The 15,993-nt window shown below is 49.4% G+C and overlaps 1 long non-coding RNA gene across 2 annotated transcripts in view; it reads right to left on the reverse strand.

Annotated features, from left to right (window-relative positions):
- Nucleotides 1-15,135: 15,135 nt before the first annotated feature.
- Nucleotides 15,136-15,993, reverse strand: part of LOC120098812 (uncharacterized) — a 4,127-nt gene continuing 3,269 nt past the window's right edge. Inside the window, exon 3 of one of the 2 annotated variants that reach the window (XR_010061009.1) lies at nucleotides 15,136-15,603. This is a non-coding gene — a long non-coding RNA (uncharacterized LOC120098812). The remainder of the gene's footprint in view (nucleotides 15,604-15,993) is intronic. The other variant, XR_005497349.2, reaches the window with a different exon arrangement.

Genomic DNA, 15,993 nt, shown 5'->3' on the forward strand with positions numbered 1-15,993 from the left:
GGGCTTCTCCTTCCGCCTGGGGCCCAGAACAAGCTATGTCAGGCAGGCAGCCCCAGAGCTGAGCAACTGCCAAACTCTAGCTGTCACCAACAATGGACCTTTATTTTTGTAAGGGGTGGAGAGACCTGGGGGATGGGACTACCATCCTGCCTCACAGCTACAATGTAGACTGAGTGGTTGGGGAAGAGACAGCTTGGGGACAAAGCCAAAGTTAATTTCTTTTTTGTCACACACACACACCGTGGCCATGCTACTGAGGCTCCTTTAACCTTAGTGTCTCCATCAGGATAGTGGTATGTGTCTGTAATCTCAGAATATGGAAGACGGAGGTAGAAGGATCAGGAGTCCCAGATCATCCTTGGGGACATATTGAGTTTGAGGCCAGCCTGGGCTACAAGAGACCCTATCCCAAAACGAACAAAAAGAAATGAAGCTATGAATGTTCCTCAGCCCAGAAGGTTATTGTGGGGGTCAAATGAGTTAACATATATATATAAAGTCTTTCAGACAGAGCCCGGCATATGGTAAATGTTTAATGAATATTAACCAAAGTGAACTTGAGTTATGAACTGCCATAATTCAAGCCTTGGTTTTATCCGCCACCACTGAACTTGTTGGTCACCTCCTCTAGAGGGTTGATAGACTCTCAATATTGTCTCTCCCCCCGCCCCCCCACCCCGGAGCTGGGGACCAAACCCAGAGCCTTGCACTCGCTAGGCAAGTGCTCTACCACTGAGCTAAATCCCCAACCCGGCAGTATTGGTTTTAAAAAAAAAATCCTATTATGTATAGCGTGAGTGCGCGTTTTGCGCATGTCATTACGTATGTGCTGAGGTCAGAGGTCAACCTGACCTCCTCTCCTTCCTCCATGTTCTTTCCGGGGATGGAACTTGCTCCTCAGGCTTGGCAGCAAGAGACTGCGTCTACTGAGCCATCTCACTGGTCTGCCCTGCGTGCTCTAAACTACAAAAGAGCTTTGAAAAGCGCCAGGTGGAAACTATGAAATCGCCAGTGTTTGGCCAGTTTTGATCTATACCACCGAGGCTTCAACCGCTCAGACTTAAGTGAGCAAATAAATACCCATGATGCAATGGTGGCAAGGGGGTGAGGGGAAGAAGACGGAAAGGAGGGGACAGCCCTCTGCAGGGGACAGAAGCTGAGGGTGACCATTTAAGAACTCTTTGCTTGATGGGTATTAACTATTAAGGTTGGCCTTTAGGTATCTTATAGTTAATCTTGAAGGTCAGCTTGAGGGGATGGAACAAACCTCTGGGTGTATTGGCAAAAAATTAGGCTAAATTAATTGATGTGGGAAAACCCACCCTAATGTGGGCTGTACCATCCGTGGACTGAGGTCAGGGGCTGAATAAACGGGAGCTCTGGTCTTCCTTTCTGTCTTTATAAACCAGCTGCCTCCGGCTCCCACTGCAGGGTTGGACCTAGTGCTCAAGCTGAGACAAAGTAACTCCTTTCTGCCTTCAGTTGTGTGAGTCAGAGATTTGTATCACAGCAGCCACCGAAGTAAAGATTACCCTGGCCATTTAAGCCAGCATTTCTCAACCTGTGGGTCGCGAACCCCCTCAGGGAGTCGCATATCAGATATCCTGTACAGCGGATATTTATATTATGATTCATAACAATAGCAAAAATATAGTTATGAAATAGCAACAAAAATAATTGTATGGTTGGGGGGTCACCTCAACGTGAGGAACTGTATTAAAGGGTCACAGCATTTGGGAGGTTGAGAGCCACTGCTTTAATTCCACCTCACAGCTTCTGGGAGGTGTCCCCACTGATAGCTTCACAGAATTCCCCTGTCGTCCAACCTCGCTTCTTTTTTTTTTTTGTTTTGGTTTTTGTTTTGTTTTTTTTTTGTTTGTTTGTTTGTTTATTTCTTTGTTGCAGTATAAATCTTAGTTCCTTTTCCTGAGGGGGCAGGAAAAACAGAAAGACCTCAGGGGTTGGGGGGAGCCTACACTCTTGACAAGTTTGGGAACTCTCAGACTTGAAATTTCTGAACTACTTTCCTTAAAACTGTTTCCAGTGCGGGCATCGGGGACCCAGACAGGCATCTCTAGGTGAGTGTCCAGGAACGGGCGTTTGAGAGTCTACTGGGCGATGAGAAGGACTTCTTGGCCACTCGGTGGAGTGGTCAATATGACTTTATCAGAAGGAGCCAGGATTAAATTGGAACAATATAACCAGCAGGAGAGGTGACACCAGGCCTAATGCCTCAGGCCCAGAGCCTCCCCAGTAGCCTGTGGTGGGCGTGGCTAGCCTCCCGAGTGCCCCGCCCCTCGAGCTTAGGGCACTGTCACCCGTGCCAATATCCTTTTCTACCTCCCCCTTGCATCCCGCACAAGGGATGTGCCGCATCACACGGACACCGCCAACACTCCTTTCTGAGCTGGGGACATAAATCACACGCCTCATGCTCCCATCCCCAACCAAGCCCACGGGCCGCTGCACAGAGCATGCGCCAAGCACACACCAGCTACGGGTCTCAGCCCCACATCAGATAAAGAACTCATCACCCCAGCCAGTAACAGCTTTATACCAATGACACACCAACACCCCCCCCCCCACACACACACACACAGAGACTTCATGGCTCCCTGAACACCGAGCTCTGCTCATATCTGTAGTAGGCATGTTGTCTTATTTCCACACAAGAGAATTGTACATATCACCAAAATGAAAATCTACTGCATCCACACCCCTGTTGCAGGGGGTGGGGGGACCTGCACATTTCCTGCATCTGACGGCATCACTCATTTAGTCTAAAGTGTACACACCCAGCTCGCTCTCTCTATGTATTTTACAAACACATCACATCTTCCGGCGCGGGGCAACTGAATTCCAGCAGACAAACCGCGCACAGCAGACCGACTGTGCACAAACACATCTAATCACACTTATACTGCACCTCAACACACACAACATATAAACACCATACTCAATGGCACCCTGCCCAGGCCTCTTGATCGGCCCAGCAGGAAAAGCTATGCCTGTGTGCTAGGGTCTGGGTCGTTCTAGTGCTGAAACTCAGATCCTGAACTCTGGAAGACCCTGCAATCCCTGGTAATCTGGGATAATTAGTCTTCACTTGACGCTTAGCTCACATGGGCACGTGGCTGGGTCCCTGTGACAGAATCTGAGATGCTGGGGGGAAGGGGAGAGTGGAGGATGGGGGAGGGGAGTGGGATAGAGTTAGGGGTGCCAGTGGCTCAGGGAACACAGGGTGCCAAGTCACTGTCCCCTTTGTCCCCTTTGACTAGAGGGGAGTAGTGCATGACTCACAGATAGGTAGGGGGAGTAGCTGCCCAAAAGGAAACAGAAGGAGTTAGGGATTTAGCTCAGTGGTAGAGCACTTGCCTAGCAAGCGCAAGGCCCTGGGTTCGGTCCCCAGCTCCGGAAAAAAAAAAAAAAAAAAAAAAAAAAAACAGAAAAGAAAAGAAAAAAAAAAAAAAAAGGAAACAGAAAGCCATAGTGAGGCTTAAGCATACTTGTCTGCCTTTGGGGGTTTACTCTGGGAGGTGCTCTGTCTCACCTGGTCCTTTACAAAACCCGTGGGGTGGGAGGCTAGCACAGGTGTAAGTACCACAGGCAGATCTGGGAGAAGTCTCGTTCCTGTCCCGAGTTTCCTCCACCCAGACTTCTCCATCCGGCAAGCTGTCCATATCTCTCTCATCCCCAAACTCGCCCATCCTGGCAGAGACACTATGGCTAGAACCAAAAGACCACCTGTCTTGAGCCACCACCTTCAAAAGCCTTTCATTCTGTCCTAATGGGCCCAGGCGCCCAGGCTGCCCCACCCTCGGGCGGGATTAGCTCCCTGGAGCTGTTTATGGCACATCAAAAGAGTTCCTCTCACTAAAATAGCTCTCTGGGGCCCTGCCTGCTAGCCTGAAATTATACTGGGAGACTGTTCTCTTAGGTAAAAAGTATCCTGCAGTCCAAAAGGTCCCTGCTCGAAACGCACCTGTGTCCGTGGGAGGCACTCCCTGGCCTCAGCCTCCAGCCCCCTCCCCTCATTCTATCGAGGTCACTCAAGCATTTGCACACACATCGCAGAAAGCCAGTGTGCTGACAGCTTCCTGTGGGAATAGAGCCCAGGGTGGAGGGCTGGAGAAAGGCACAGACTGACTTGGAGACAGGGGCGTGGATAGTGGATCCCTTGTCGAGAGGGATGGGGCACACTCTTGGCAAGTTTTGGCAGAGGTGGAGAAGCCCCCCAGGGAGGAAGGGGGGCTGCCAGGGGCTGTCTAAAGATCCCAGGAGATAGAAGAATGGGTTCCGGTGTTACTGAGGGTCTGTGTCTGGGAGGAGGCCGTTTATAGGGTCACTCTAGGTCATCAGCGACTCTGGAAACATCGTGTTTGCAGTAGAGAGCATGACCTATTTTCTGACAAGGAGAAAAAAAAAAGGCTACGCACAGTAGAAGGAGTCAGAGAGACAGTTCGGAACTCTGGCTGGAAAGATAGAGGTTGCTGTTGTCCTCTCCGGTCTCCCGGGTGACCTGCCTTTTTTCTGGAACCTCCCTGTACTTCCTACAACGATCTTGGCACATGATTTCTTTCCACAGAGCTAGGGATAGAACACAGGGTCTTGGACACGACAGGCCACGGTTCCCTACACTCTCCTGCGTTAAGATTTTATTTTTTTGAGGCGGACTCAGGAAGCTCTCTGGCTGGCCTGGAACTTACTATGTAGCCAAGGATGACCTTGATAGGATCTTTCTATCTCAACTTCCGGAGTGCTAGGATTAGAGGCGAGCACCATCACCTCCGGCTTCTGAGCTGCTGGGTGAGTGGTAGACAGGCACTCTACCCTCTGAGTTGCATATGAAATAACATTAAATACCATTAAAAATATTTAGAAGAGGGCTCACTGGCTAGTAATTGAGTCCTTGTCACACTCTCCACTTCGTTCAGAAATTCAAGCCAGGGTCGCCACACTCATGGTTCTAATAGTTCACAGTGGCCCAGGTCTGCAGCTCAGCGCAAAGATCATACGCTGTAGGGCCACAATGTGTGGGTTCAGATCTGTCCTTTCTGGCTGTGATTCGGCCTTTTTGGGTCTCGCTGTGTCCTTTGTAGAAGGCAATGATCTCAGTTCTTGTAAAGCTCACCTGAGCTACTGCGCATGTGCGAGCGCTGCTCTGCGCAGCTGGAGCCGGGTAAGGGTAATCGCAGCCTGGGCATCAGCTGAGGCTTGTCATTAGTGGTTAAGAGCTTGGCTGCTGGAGCCAGCCTGTCTGGGTTCAAATCCTTGCTCAGTCTCTGTCTGTCTTGGGAAGTAACTTCATCTCTATCTCTACCTCTATTTCCTAATCTGTAAAATGGGGATGAAAGTCACGGTACCTCCTTCACAGGATGAGTAAGGGGCGAATTAACCCAAGCGACCTTGGCTACTTAGAACAGAGCCTTGTGAAGGGAAAGTGCTTAGCGAGTTGCGAAACACAAGCGGGGTCGCCCCACTCAGATGGTTCTAACAACTTACGGTAGCCCAGGTCTGCAGGTCCGCAGCTCAGTCAGAAGGAGCACTTTAGTACTAATTATGAGTTTGATCTTGATGGGGAGATGGGAAGTGGGGGTGAGGAGCCACAGAGAATCCTGTGCAGAGTCAGTGGGTGAATGAGGGAGTAGAGTAGAGATACCAGGAAGGCAACAACTGGGTTTTTGGTTTTGTTTTTTTCTGTCCTCTTTCTGTTCCTCCTCCGACTCAGGATTTGTCGTGGTTTTTTTTTTTTTTTTTTTTTTTTTTTTTTTTTTTTACTTTTTTCTACACTTATGTTTTTATTTAGTCTGTGTCCGTGAATTTGCGAGCCACAGTGTGAGCTCATTGTAGAAATTGATTCTCTCTCTTCACTGGGTGGGTAGCAGGGATTGAACTCCGATCCTCAGGCTCTGCTGCAAGCGCCATTACCCGCTGAGCCATCTCAGCTCCTCTCCTTTCGGGGAATTAAACTGCGGTCCTGGGCTGGGAAGATGGTTCACTGGTTACAGTCGCTTGCAGTACAACTCACAGAAATCTGGGGATGGACTAAATAGTTTGTTTCTTTTTTTTTTTTTTTTTTTTTTTTTGGTTCTTTTTTTTCGGAGCTGGGGACCGAACCCAGGGCCTTGCGCTTCCTAGGCAAGCGCTCTACCGCTGAGCTAAATCCCCAGCCCCATAGTTTGTTTCTTAACTTTTTTTTTTCTTTTTTTTTTTTTCCCCCGGAGCTGGGGACCGAACCCAGGGCCTAGCGCCCAGAGCAAGCGCTCTACCGCTGAGCTAAATCCCCAACCCTGTTTCTTAACTTTTATTACATGTTATTTGTTTATTGGGATGTGGGGGGATGCTTGCATGTCAGGACACACATGGAGGACTTTTTTTTTTTTTTTAAATTATTTATTTATTATATATGAGTACATTGTAGCTGTCTTCAGACACATCAGAAGAGGGCACCAGATCCCATTACAGATGGTTGTGAGCCACCATGTGGTTGCTGGGATTTGAACTCAGGACCTCTGGAAGAGCAGTCAGTGCTCTAACCGCTGAGCCACCTCTCCAGCCTGAGGGTGACTTTCAGAAGCAGTCTCTCTCCTTTCCCCGAGGGATTAAACCTGTTATTAAACTCCGTATGAGATATTTCCACTCACCCACCCCCAACCTTCTAGCCAGCCCTATTTTGTCCTTTTGAAACAAAGTCTTGGGGCTGGAGAGATGGCTCAGTGGTTAAGAGCGCTCACTGCTCTTCCAGAGGTCCTGAGTTCAATTCCCAGCAACCACATGGTGGCTCACAACCATCTGTAATGGGATCCAATGCCCTCTTCTGGTGTCTGAAGACAGCTACAATGTACTCAAATAAAAAGGGAGAGAGATACAAGGGAAGAATAGATTTACTTTGGCTCCAGGTTTTAGAAGTTTGATCCACAATCGCCTTGACGCCCGCCCCATGTTCCATGTATTTACCCCATGTGTTTGGGTGAAACACCACGTTGCTCAGAGCATGGTTCATCATCTCGCGATGTGTAGAAAGTAGAGAACAAGAAAGATACAGAACCAGGGCGACCTTCCAGAGCCAGCTCCCAGTGACCCTCTTCCTCTAGCCAGACCTCCCCAGACAGCGCTGCCAGCTTGGGGGCGACCATGGGGTCACCTCAGGCGCCTGTGGGCCACGCTGCCCATTCACACAGCAGCAAGATGGTTCCCCTCCGCAATGTGTGGCCTTCGCCCAGTCTCTTAAGGGCCATAAGGGAAAAAGAGACTGAAAGAGAGAGAGAGAGAGAGAGAGAGAGAGAGAGAGAGAGAGAGAGAGAGAGAGAGAGAAAAAACCACCGACGAAGATTGACTGAAGAGGAAGGAAGTCGGCTTTCATTTGCCTTCAGGGCCAAGAAGCGCAGCGCAGCTAGCCTGCCCTGCAAATTATGAACTTGCCAACCCACAATCAGGCGGACTGGTTCTCAAAATAGACCGGTCTTAGGTCTCTCGTTTTCTCCCTCTTTTTCTTCTCCTTATGATTCTGTCTCGCAGGAAACGCCGACAAACATAGTAATAGGGGCATAGTTTTTTTCTTTCCTTTCTTCTTTTTCTGAGGTAGCATCTCTCACGTGGGCTGGCCCCAAATTCGCTGTTATATTCAAGACTGACCTCGAATTTCTGATCCTCTTGCCTCTGAACCCTATATAATGGAATTCTTAGATTTATTTAAAAAAAGAGAGAGAGAGATTTAATGAGTGTTTGCCTACATGTATATGTATGTGTGTGTATATGTGACCTGTGGGGGCCAGAAGAGAGCATTGATCGCCTACTACTGAAGTTAATAGATGATTATGAAACCAAACTGGGTCCTCTGCAAGAACAGCCAGTGCTCTAAACCTCCAAGCATATCTCCCACCCTACGCCTCTGTTTTTGTCATTGTTTGGTTTTGCTTGGATTTTCCCCCACTTTGGAATCAGAGTCTCCCTATGTACTGGAGGCTGACCTTGAACTTGTAAGTCACTACCTTGTTCCCCAGTGCCAGGAGCAACCACTCTCTCCTGGAATAGGGATTTCTAAAAATAGCTTTTGTGGGGACCAGCAAGATGGCTTAGCAAGTGAAAGCCCTTCCTTGCTGCTAAGCCTGAGGGCTGAATTCAACCCCTGGAACCCACATGATGGGGGAGAGACCACTCAGCTAGTTGTTCTCTGACTGTCACACAAAATTGCGATGGTACGTACTCTTGTTTCCCTAATGAATTTTTCTTTTCAAAAGATTTACTTATTTTATATATGGAGTACACTGTCGCTGTCTTCAGACACACCAGAAGAGGGCATCAGATCCCATTACAGATGGCTGTGAGCCACCATGTGGTTGCTGGGAATTGAACTCAGGACCTCTGGAAGAGCAGTCAGTGCTCTAACCACTGAGTCATCTCTCTAGCCCTTCCCTAATGAATTAATGATGATGATGATGACGATAATAATAATAATAATAATAATAATAATAATAATAATAATAAAAACAAGCTCATAGTGCATTTAATATGGGAAAGTTCTGGATTCTGTAAGCCATATGCTGGTCAAGGGCTATGGCTGGAAGCAGACACAGGTCACGCGCTGCCACTACCTCTGGGAAGGAAACGATGACTGGAGGGCCTGGGTCTGTCTGGGGTCCGGAAAGACTTTTTTGTTGTTGTTTTTAACCAGCGTCCTTTTTCATCCTTTGACTGTTACTCCTGGGAATGTATTACTGCGGACTCAACAAAATAAATACAGGAAATTACAGAAAAATGAAACTGCACTTTGGACTATACTACAAATAGAATTTTAAAGATATTTGGAAAAAGAAACGAGCGGAGCGAGCAGCTGCTATTGACGGTGTCAAAGCAGTGTTTGTCTTCTCAGTCCTGCTGACTCCAGTGCGTCCTGGCCTGGAGCAGCTCAGGCAAACAGCCCTGAGTGGGGGTTGGAAGAAGTGTGTGTGTATGTGTGTGTGTAGGGGGGTCAGTCACCAAGCCCTTGGCTTAGGTTTCCAAAAAACCTGGAGGGGGCGGGGCCGTGGCGGAGGCGGGGCCGTGGCTTTTCTGGTGAAAGCGGCTCAACCTTAGGGCAATTTGTTTTTATTTTGTTTTACGTGGCTGTTGGCATTGTTTGGTGTTTTTTTTTTTTTTTTGTACCCAGGGTCTCGTGCGCACTCAGGCCTAGGGCAGAAACTTAGTATGCCGCTCACGATGACAACCTTGACCGGCTGTCTGGTCATCGAGCCCCCACCTCTGGAGTTCAGGGATAACCCACCAAACCCGGTTTTCGATTTTCGAAGTGCTCAGAACGGAACCCAGGATTTCCTGTACGCCAGTCAAGCTCTCTATCAACTGAGCTACGACCCCAACTCCTATCTTTTCCACGGGGTCTCACGTAGTCCAGGCTGGCCTCAAAACTTTCTATGTAGCTGAGGATGACCCTGAGCTCTGGATCCTCAGGTCTAAACCGCCCCCCACCCCCCGAGTTACGGGGTGAGGGGAATTAAAGGCTATGTCACCGCTCCCCGGTGCTAGGTGTCATTGTTATCATTTTGAGAGGAAAAAAATATTAGTCAAGGACACTCGTGGAAGGCAAGTGGGAACAGGCCAGGCCAGCTGAAGTTGTCCACAAGCTCCTGCCCTGGGTCTTTGGTGATATAATTAGCTGGTTTTTCCAGCGTTGAGTGGGTGGTTCACTTCTGCACCCCTGGCAAGGCTGGGGGATGACGCAACCAAAGGCAAGCCCGGGCAAGGCCGGCAGAATGCTGTGGCTGTGGTGTGCAGGCAACTCGGTCCTGGGCGTGGGGAGTGTGGGTCAGACAGCCAGGGAGAGCTAAGCTGCCGGCTGCCCAAGTCCGCCTCTCTCCCCTTCCCCCACCCCTGTGCAGCAACAGCTTCTATTCTAAGTTCTTTCCCTCTCTCCCCCCCACGCAGGTGGAAGAGTCCGAGGAAGAACTGGGGGCCACATAGCGAGCCTCTGCTCTGTGGGATTAAATCAGTCATTGAGGATGGAGAGGGAGCTTGTAGTCAACGGGAGACATTTTCAGGCCACCGTATGCTCACGGGGCTAGCGGCTCTGCACCCAATCTTATTGTACTTTGGTTTCTTGGCCGCGGGGGGGGGGGGAGGGGAGGGATGACCTCAAACTTGCTACTTAGAGGAGGATGCCCTTGAACTTGTGACCTTCCTGCCTGCATCACCCAAGTGCCGGGTCTGAAGCCTTGCACCATCACACCTGGTCATGGAGTATAGCTTTTAATTGTGTTAATTATTATATAAAAAGATCTTAAGGGCTGGCGAGATGGCTCAGCGGGCTCAGGGGCTTGACAGTTCAAGCTTGACAAGCCGAGTTTGAGTCTCAGAACCCACATGGTGGAAGGAGATAACTGGTCCTGAAGGTTGTCCTTTGACCTCCACTGATGTCCTCTTGTTCCAGTGTACGTCGACACACAAGAAATAATGCAGCTAAAAAAGGATATTAATTAATTTTTATATTTATTTGTTTTGATTTGTCTAGGTGTTTTGCCTGCGTGTGTGTCTGTGTACTGCATATGTGGGGGTCCTGGGAATAGGCAGTACAGGAGACCAGCTCTTCTCCCCAGAGGACCCACCGTCCTGGTTTCTATTTTCTTCCTAAAAAGTAATTTATTTTTATGTGTATGGCGCTCTATCTGCATGTACACCTGCACGCCAGAAGAGGGCATCAGAACTCATCATAAATAGTTGTCAGCCACCATGTGCGTGCTGGGCATTGAACTCAGAACCCCTGGAAGAGCAGCGAGTGCTCTAACCGCTGAGCCATCTCTCCAGTCCCTCTAGTCTTGTGGAGAGTCTCAGTGTAGAGGTGTACAGGAGACCTGAGGGTCCCCCCCCCCGTTTTTGTTAATTTTTTTTCTTACATTTATTTTGTTGTGTATATGTGTGTGTGTATTTGTGGCACAGACGTGCCAGGTTCTCAGGTGAGGGTCAGAGGACAACTTTTAGGAGTCATTTCTCTCCTAAATGGAAATTCTGGGAGTCAAACTCAGGTTCTATGGCTTGGTGGTGTGTAAGCTGAAGGAATGACCATTCTGTGGTATGGTGAAGGGGAGAGAGCAGCCAGAGGAGTCTGGAAGAGTCCAGAGCAGAGGGAGGGGGAGGGGGAGGGGGAGGGGGGGAGAGGATGGCTAGCAGACTGGATCAGGCCAGGAGAAAAGCAGGAGGGGGCGGGGCCTAAGAGGGAGAGCAAGAAAGGGGAGGAGGAAGACAGAAAGAGGGCGGGGTCTCTTTCAGCTGAGGGAGCACAGCTGAAAAGGGGTTACGTGGAGAAGGGAGGGAGTTTAGAGTAGGGGAGGAGGTGAAAAGCGCTCAATGACAGGTCCCGGTGATATGGAGCCTGGATACCAGCATGGCCTTTGGTATGCTAACAGGCACGACAGATAGTAGCCATTTGTCACTTCTGCCTGCGATACGGGAAATGGCTCCTTTGAAACGGGAAACTGGCTTCACTGGTTACCAAGGAATGCTGGCTTTTGCCTAACAGCCAGAGTCTGGGGAACTGGAGTTTCCTTTGGACCCGACAGGTGGCCGGGACCCTTACCTTCTAAGCCACCTGGCCCCTGTTTGTTTTGAAGATAAGGTCTGTATAGCACAGGCTGGCGCAGAACACCTACATAGTCAAAGATGCCCTTGACCTCCTCATCTTCCTGGGTTTCCGCCCCAAGCGCCTGGATTACAGGCCTATGTCTCAGCACCCAGTGTGTGGTACGTGGGTGGGATCAAACCAAGGCTTTCTGCCCTCTACACAGCAGCTGTTTTTCTCATCCCTGATGGTTTTGTTTTGTTCTGCGCTTTCCTTTGCTTCAGCACAAGAGCTTTGAATCTGAGACCGCGTGCATGCTAGGCAAGTGCCCTCCCACTGAGCTGCGCTCCCCCCCCCCCCACTCCCACCCCAAATCTTTGATTCCATGCTTTACTTTGAGGCAAGGTTTCCCTTAGTTCTCCAGAATCGTTATATAGGCATCCTCCTGCCTCAGACTCCCAGGTGGCTGACGTTGTAGATCTATCCTGCCAGACCTGATAATTTGATCCTTTTTCCCAAAGGCAGGCCCTTTCAGAAACCATGGGATAGAAAGAGGAGGAGCAGATGGGGCCGTTTCTAGCCTGTCAACATTCGGAGAAAAACTGGGCCTTTCTTGAGGTCTCGGGGAGCAAACCCCAACCTTTCCAGATCTAGTAGAGGATAATGCACCAATGTAAGAAACGCCGGGGGCGGGGTTGGGGATTTAGCTCAGCGGTAGAGCGCTTGCCTAGCAAGGCCCTGGGTTCGGTCCCCAGCTCTGAAAAGAAAAAAAAAAAAAAAAAAAAAAAAGAAACGCCGGGGGCTTCTTAGCGATCCTTCTCCTAGGCCCCCCGGGGGATTGCAGAAGGATTTGCCAAATGAGGGGTTTCCCTGCCCGTGGGTCCAGTGAATCCTTCCGCTTTGATGTTAAGCTTTTTTTTTCCCTCCTTTTTTCTTTTCTTTTCTTCTTTTTTTTTTCTTTTTTCTTTTTAAAGCTGTGTACCAGAAGGAGGAAGTGGGGGCCCTGCTGTGTGAGGAGACGCGGAGCACACTGTCTTTTTGTCTTTGTGTGGACCTTATGGTTTCGTTTCTTGTGGAGCTGGGAGATCCCACACACGAAAAGAGCCCATTTCAGAGGCACCTCTGCTGCGTCCTCTCACCCTGTCTAGTGACTCAGCAGAAAGAACCCTTAGGAAGCTGAGCGGGAAGACATCGCGTCTGCCCGTGCGCTGCAGCTGCAAGGCTGTTCCTCTTTGCAAGAAGCAAGTCATTTGTTGGCCACTACTCATCAGGGTCCCCAGCCAGGAACTATAGAGACCTGTGCAGCCAGGGGGGCGCGCGCGCGGGGTGGGGGTGGGGATGGGCAGCCAGGGGGCGGGGGGGGCATCGATTGGGTTCTCACTTGTGGACTGGTATGGGGGTGTGTGATTTGAATCCTCCTGAGCCAGGTGACAAAATGCACACACACACACACACACACACACACACACACACACACACACGCACGTTCTTTAGACCCGTCCCTCTCCGCCACGGGGAAGAGACCTCCAGGCTCCTGTGGATGTGGAAGGTGTGGGATGGATAGAGCCTGGACCCCTGAATCACCACACAGCGGTCCCCCGCCACCTAGAACACCTTCCCTGGATTCACGAGTGTGAGAAATCATCTTCCTCCCCCTTAAATTACTGTCTTAGTGAAGTAGCTGGCTCGACCTCCAACTCTTTGCAATTCTTTGGCTTCTGTAGCCCAAGAGTCAGGGTCACAGGCATGTGCTGCCACACCTGGTTTTTCATTTTAAACGCAATCTTATCAGGTAGTCCAGGCTGGGCCGCCAAGCACTCGCTCGTCACATTTCACCGTTGTTTGTGTCAGTGGTTAGCGCCATTCCTGCTTCACTCACTCCTTGCCAGCTTCTTCCTCAGCTGCTAGGATGTGTCCAGGAGGAGACCTGACAGTTGGTCCTCCTACAGGTTCAGAGAGGCATCACGTCCCTCCTGGCTCGGCAGTCAGAGTGGGGCTACCATCACTGAGGCTTAGAGTAGCTGCCGGTGTCTTCCAGGGTGGCTCTGGTACCAGTATAACCCCAGAGGAACCCAAAGCCACCTTAGGGCAAAGACAAGGATAAGCCGCTGACTGGAGGAGAAGGAGGGGGTGGAGCCACAGGAATGGGTGGAGCCACATCAGGGGCAAGGACTCTCTCCAGCCAAAGCCAGCAGCAGCTCTTGGGGTCTTGTTTCTTCCCACACCACCGGAGGCACCTGTCCAGGGTTGGGAGGGAAGGGGTGGTTCTGAACTTCTGAGGCCATAGCCCCACTGTGCAATCAGAGGCTCTAAGCCCTAAATCCTTACCACTTTGATGGTGTACGCTGGGGCTTGTCTCGCAAAGTGCTTTAAAAGAATTTGTCGGGGGGAAGAAAACCAGTAAAGAATGCCAAGTTCTCAGATCCCTGGGGATCATCCGGAAAGCTGATCTTGAGGGAGGGTATCTTGAGGGCTGTTCTGCCGAAACAGCTTGGGATGGCTTCCAAGTCAGTATCTAACTACGGATGATTCTAACTTTCTTTTCTTTTCTTTTCTTTTTTTTTTTAAGATTTAGTTTTTAATTATGTGTATATACGTGTGAGTGCACTGCCCATGGAGGCCAGAAGAGGGCATCAGATCCCCTGGATCTGGAGTTACGGGTGGTTGTGAGCCGCTCAACATGGATACTGGGGACTGAATTCCGGTCCTCTTCAAGAGCATTGTGCCCCCTTTATTGCCATAAGCCATTTCTCTATCCCCAAGACCTTGAACTTCCGAACCTCCTGCCTCTACCTCCTGGTGCCGGGATGACAGGTGTGTGCCACCACACCCAACTTATACAACATTGGCCTGGATCCCAGGGCTTTGTGCGTGCTAGACAATCTCTCTGTTGACTGAGCCACATCTTCGGTCTATAATTAGATATTTTTAAAAACAAAAAAAAAAATGATTGAGCTCCATTTAATATTATGTGTTTCTACCTAACAAACCACATTAAAGCCCCGGTGGTCTGGGTTTGATCCTCACACCACAACAGACAAGGAAACAAAAGAAAGGACGCGGCGACGAGACCCGAGGACCAGGTATAGTGGTACTCGCTTTTAATCTCAGTGCTCAGGAAGCAGAGGCGGGAGCTGGCCACCACAGAGCCATCAAACCTGAGTACCTGAGTTCAATCCCCAGGACCCACTTTGTAGGAGAAGACCAGTTCCTCTGATAACCCCATGCATGGCACAGAACGCACCCATGCGCGCATGCGCACACAGGTACTAAAGAAATAAAATGTAATAAAAATAATTTTTTTTTGAGAAACACAAGCTGAAGCTGGGGACAGCAGCACTCAGGAGACAGAGGCAGGCGGATTCCTGTGAGTTTGAGGCCAGCCTGGTCTACAGAGCGAGTTCCAGGACAGCCAGGGCTACCGAGTCTCGAACAAACAAGAAACATTAGCAGGAAGGCCCCTAAGGAATGACATCTAAGGTTGGCCTCTGGCATGACACGCATACACCTATGCATACATATGTGTGCACTTGCACTTACACACATGAACACACACACATATACAAGAAAAAAAGAAAAGAAGTTGGTTCCTTTGGCATAAATTCTAGTCTTCATTAAGTAAAGCCACATAGGTAAAGAGCCAAGCAGTACAGAGAATTTTTCCATCATCATCATCATCATCATCATCATCATCATCATCATCATCATCATCATATTACTGGTGTATAGAGATATCCTAGGGAAAGGATCCCTTGGAATTCACTGATCACTTAAGCTCCCCACTGGTTGATATGAGGGGAAGGGGTGCATTTGCAGTGTGCACACCTGTCTGGGTATAAAGAGAATCAGGTTAGGCAGAAAGAGGAGATGTGGTCTGATGGAGACCAGAGGCCTGGGCAGCTCAGCTGGTCCTGCCTGAAGTCGGTTCAGCAATCTGGGCTTTTCCATCCCATCAGCCATCTGGGTGCACCTTCAATGCAGACAGGCCAGAGCCTGAATGCCTTCCTCTCTGAGGCAAGTCCTGAAGAGGGAATCAGCCATATACACCATCAGCTCTGCAGGGAACCAGTGGGAAGCCTGTCACAACCCTTTAGGGACTGAGAGATGTGAGTGAGGGGTGAAAGAAGACAGGACATGCCTTGCCATCTGACTCGTCATACAGACATACATACAGACACACACACATACATGCATATACATGCATACAAACATTTGTACATACATGCATGCATGCATACACGCACACATAATACACATATTCACACATATATACACCCATACATGCATGCACACACCCATATATACATACATACATACACACATATACACCCACACATAAATGCATACATACATACACATACACACATGCATATATACATATATACAGGCACACATACATATATACACATGCATACACACATACATATACAATACATACATATACA

This window comes from Rattus norvegicus, chromosome 20, assembly GCF_036323735.1.
Source record: "Rattus norvegicus strain BN/NHsdMcwi chromosome 20, GRCr8, whole genome shotgun sequence".
Classification (NCBI taxonomy): domain Eukaryota; kingdom Metazoa; phylum Chordata; class Mammalia; order Rodentia; family Muridae; genus Rattus; species Rattus norvegicus.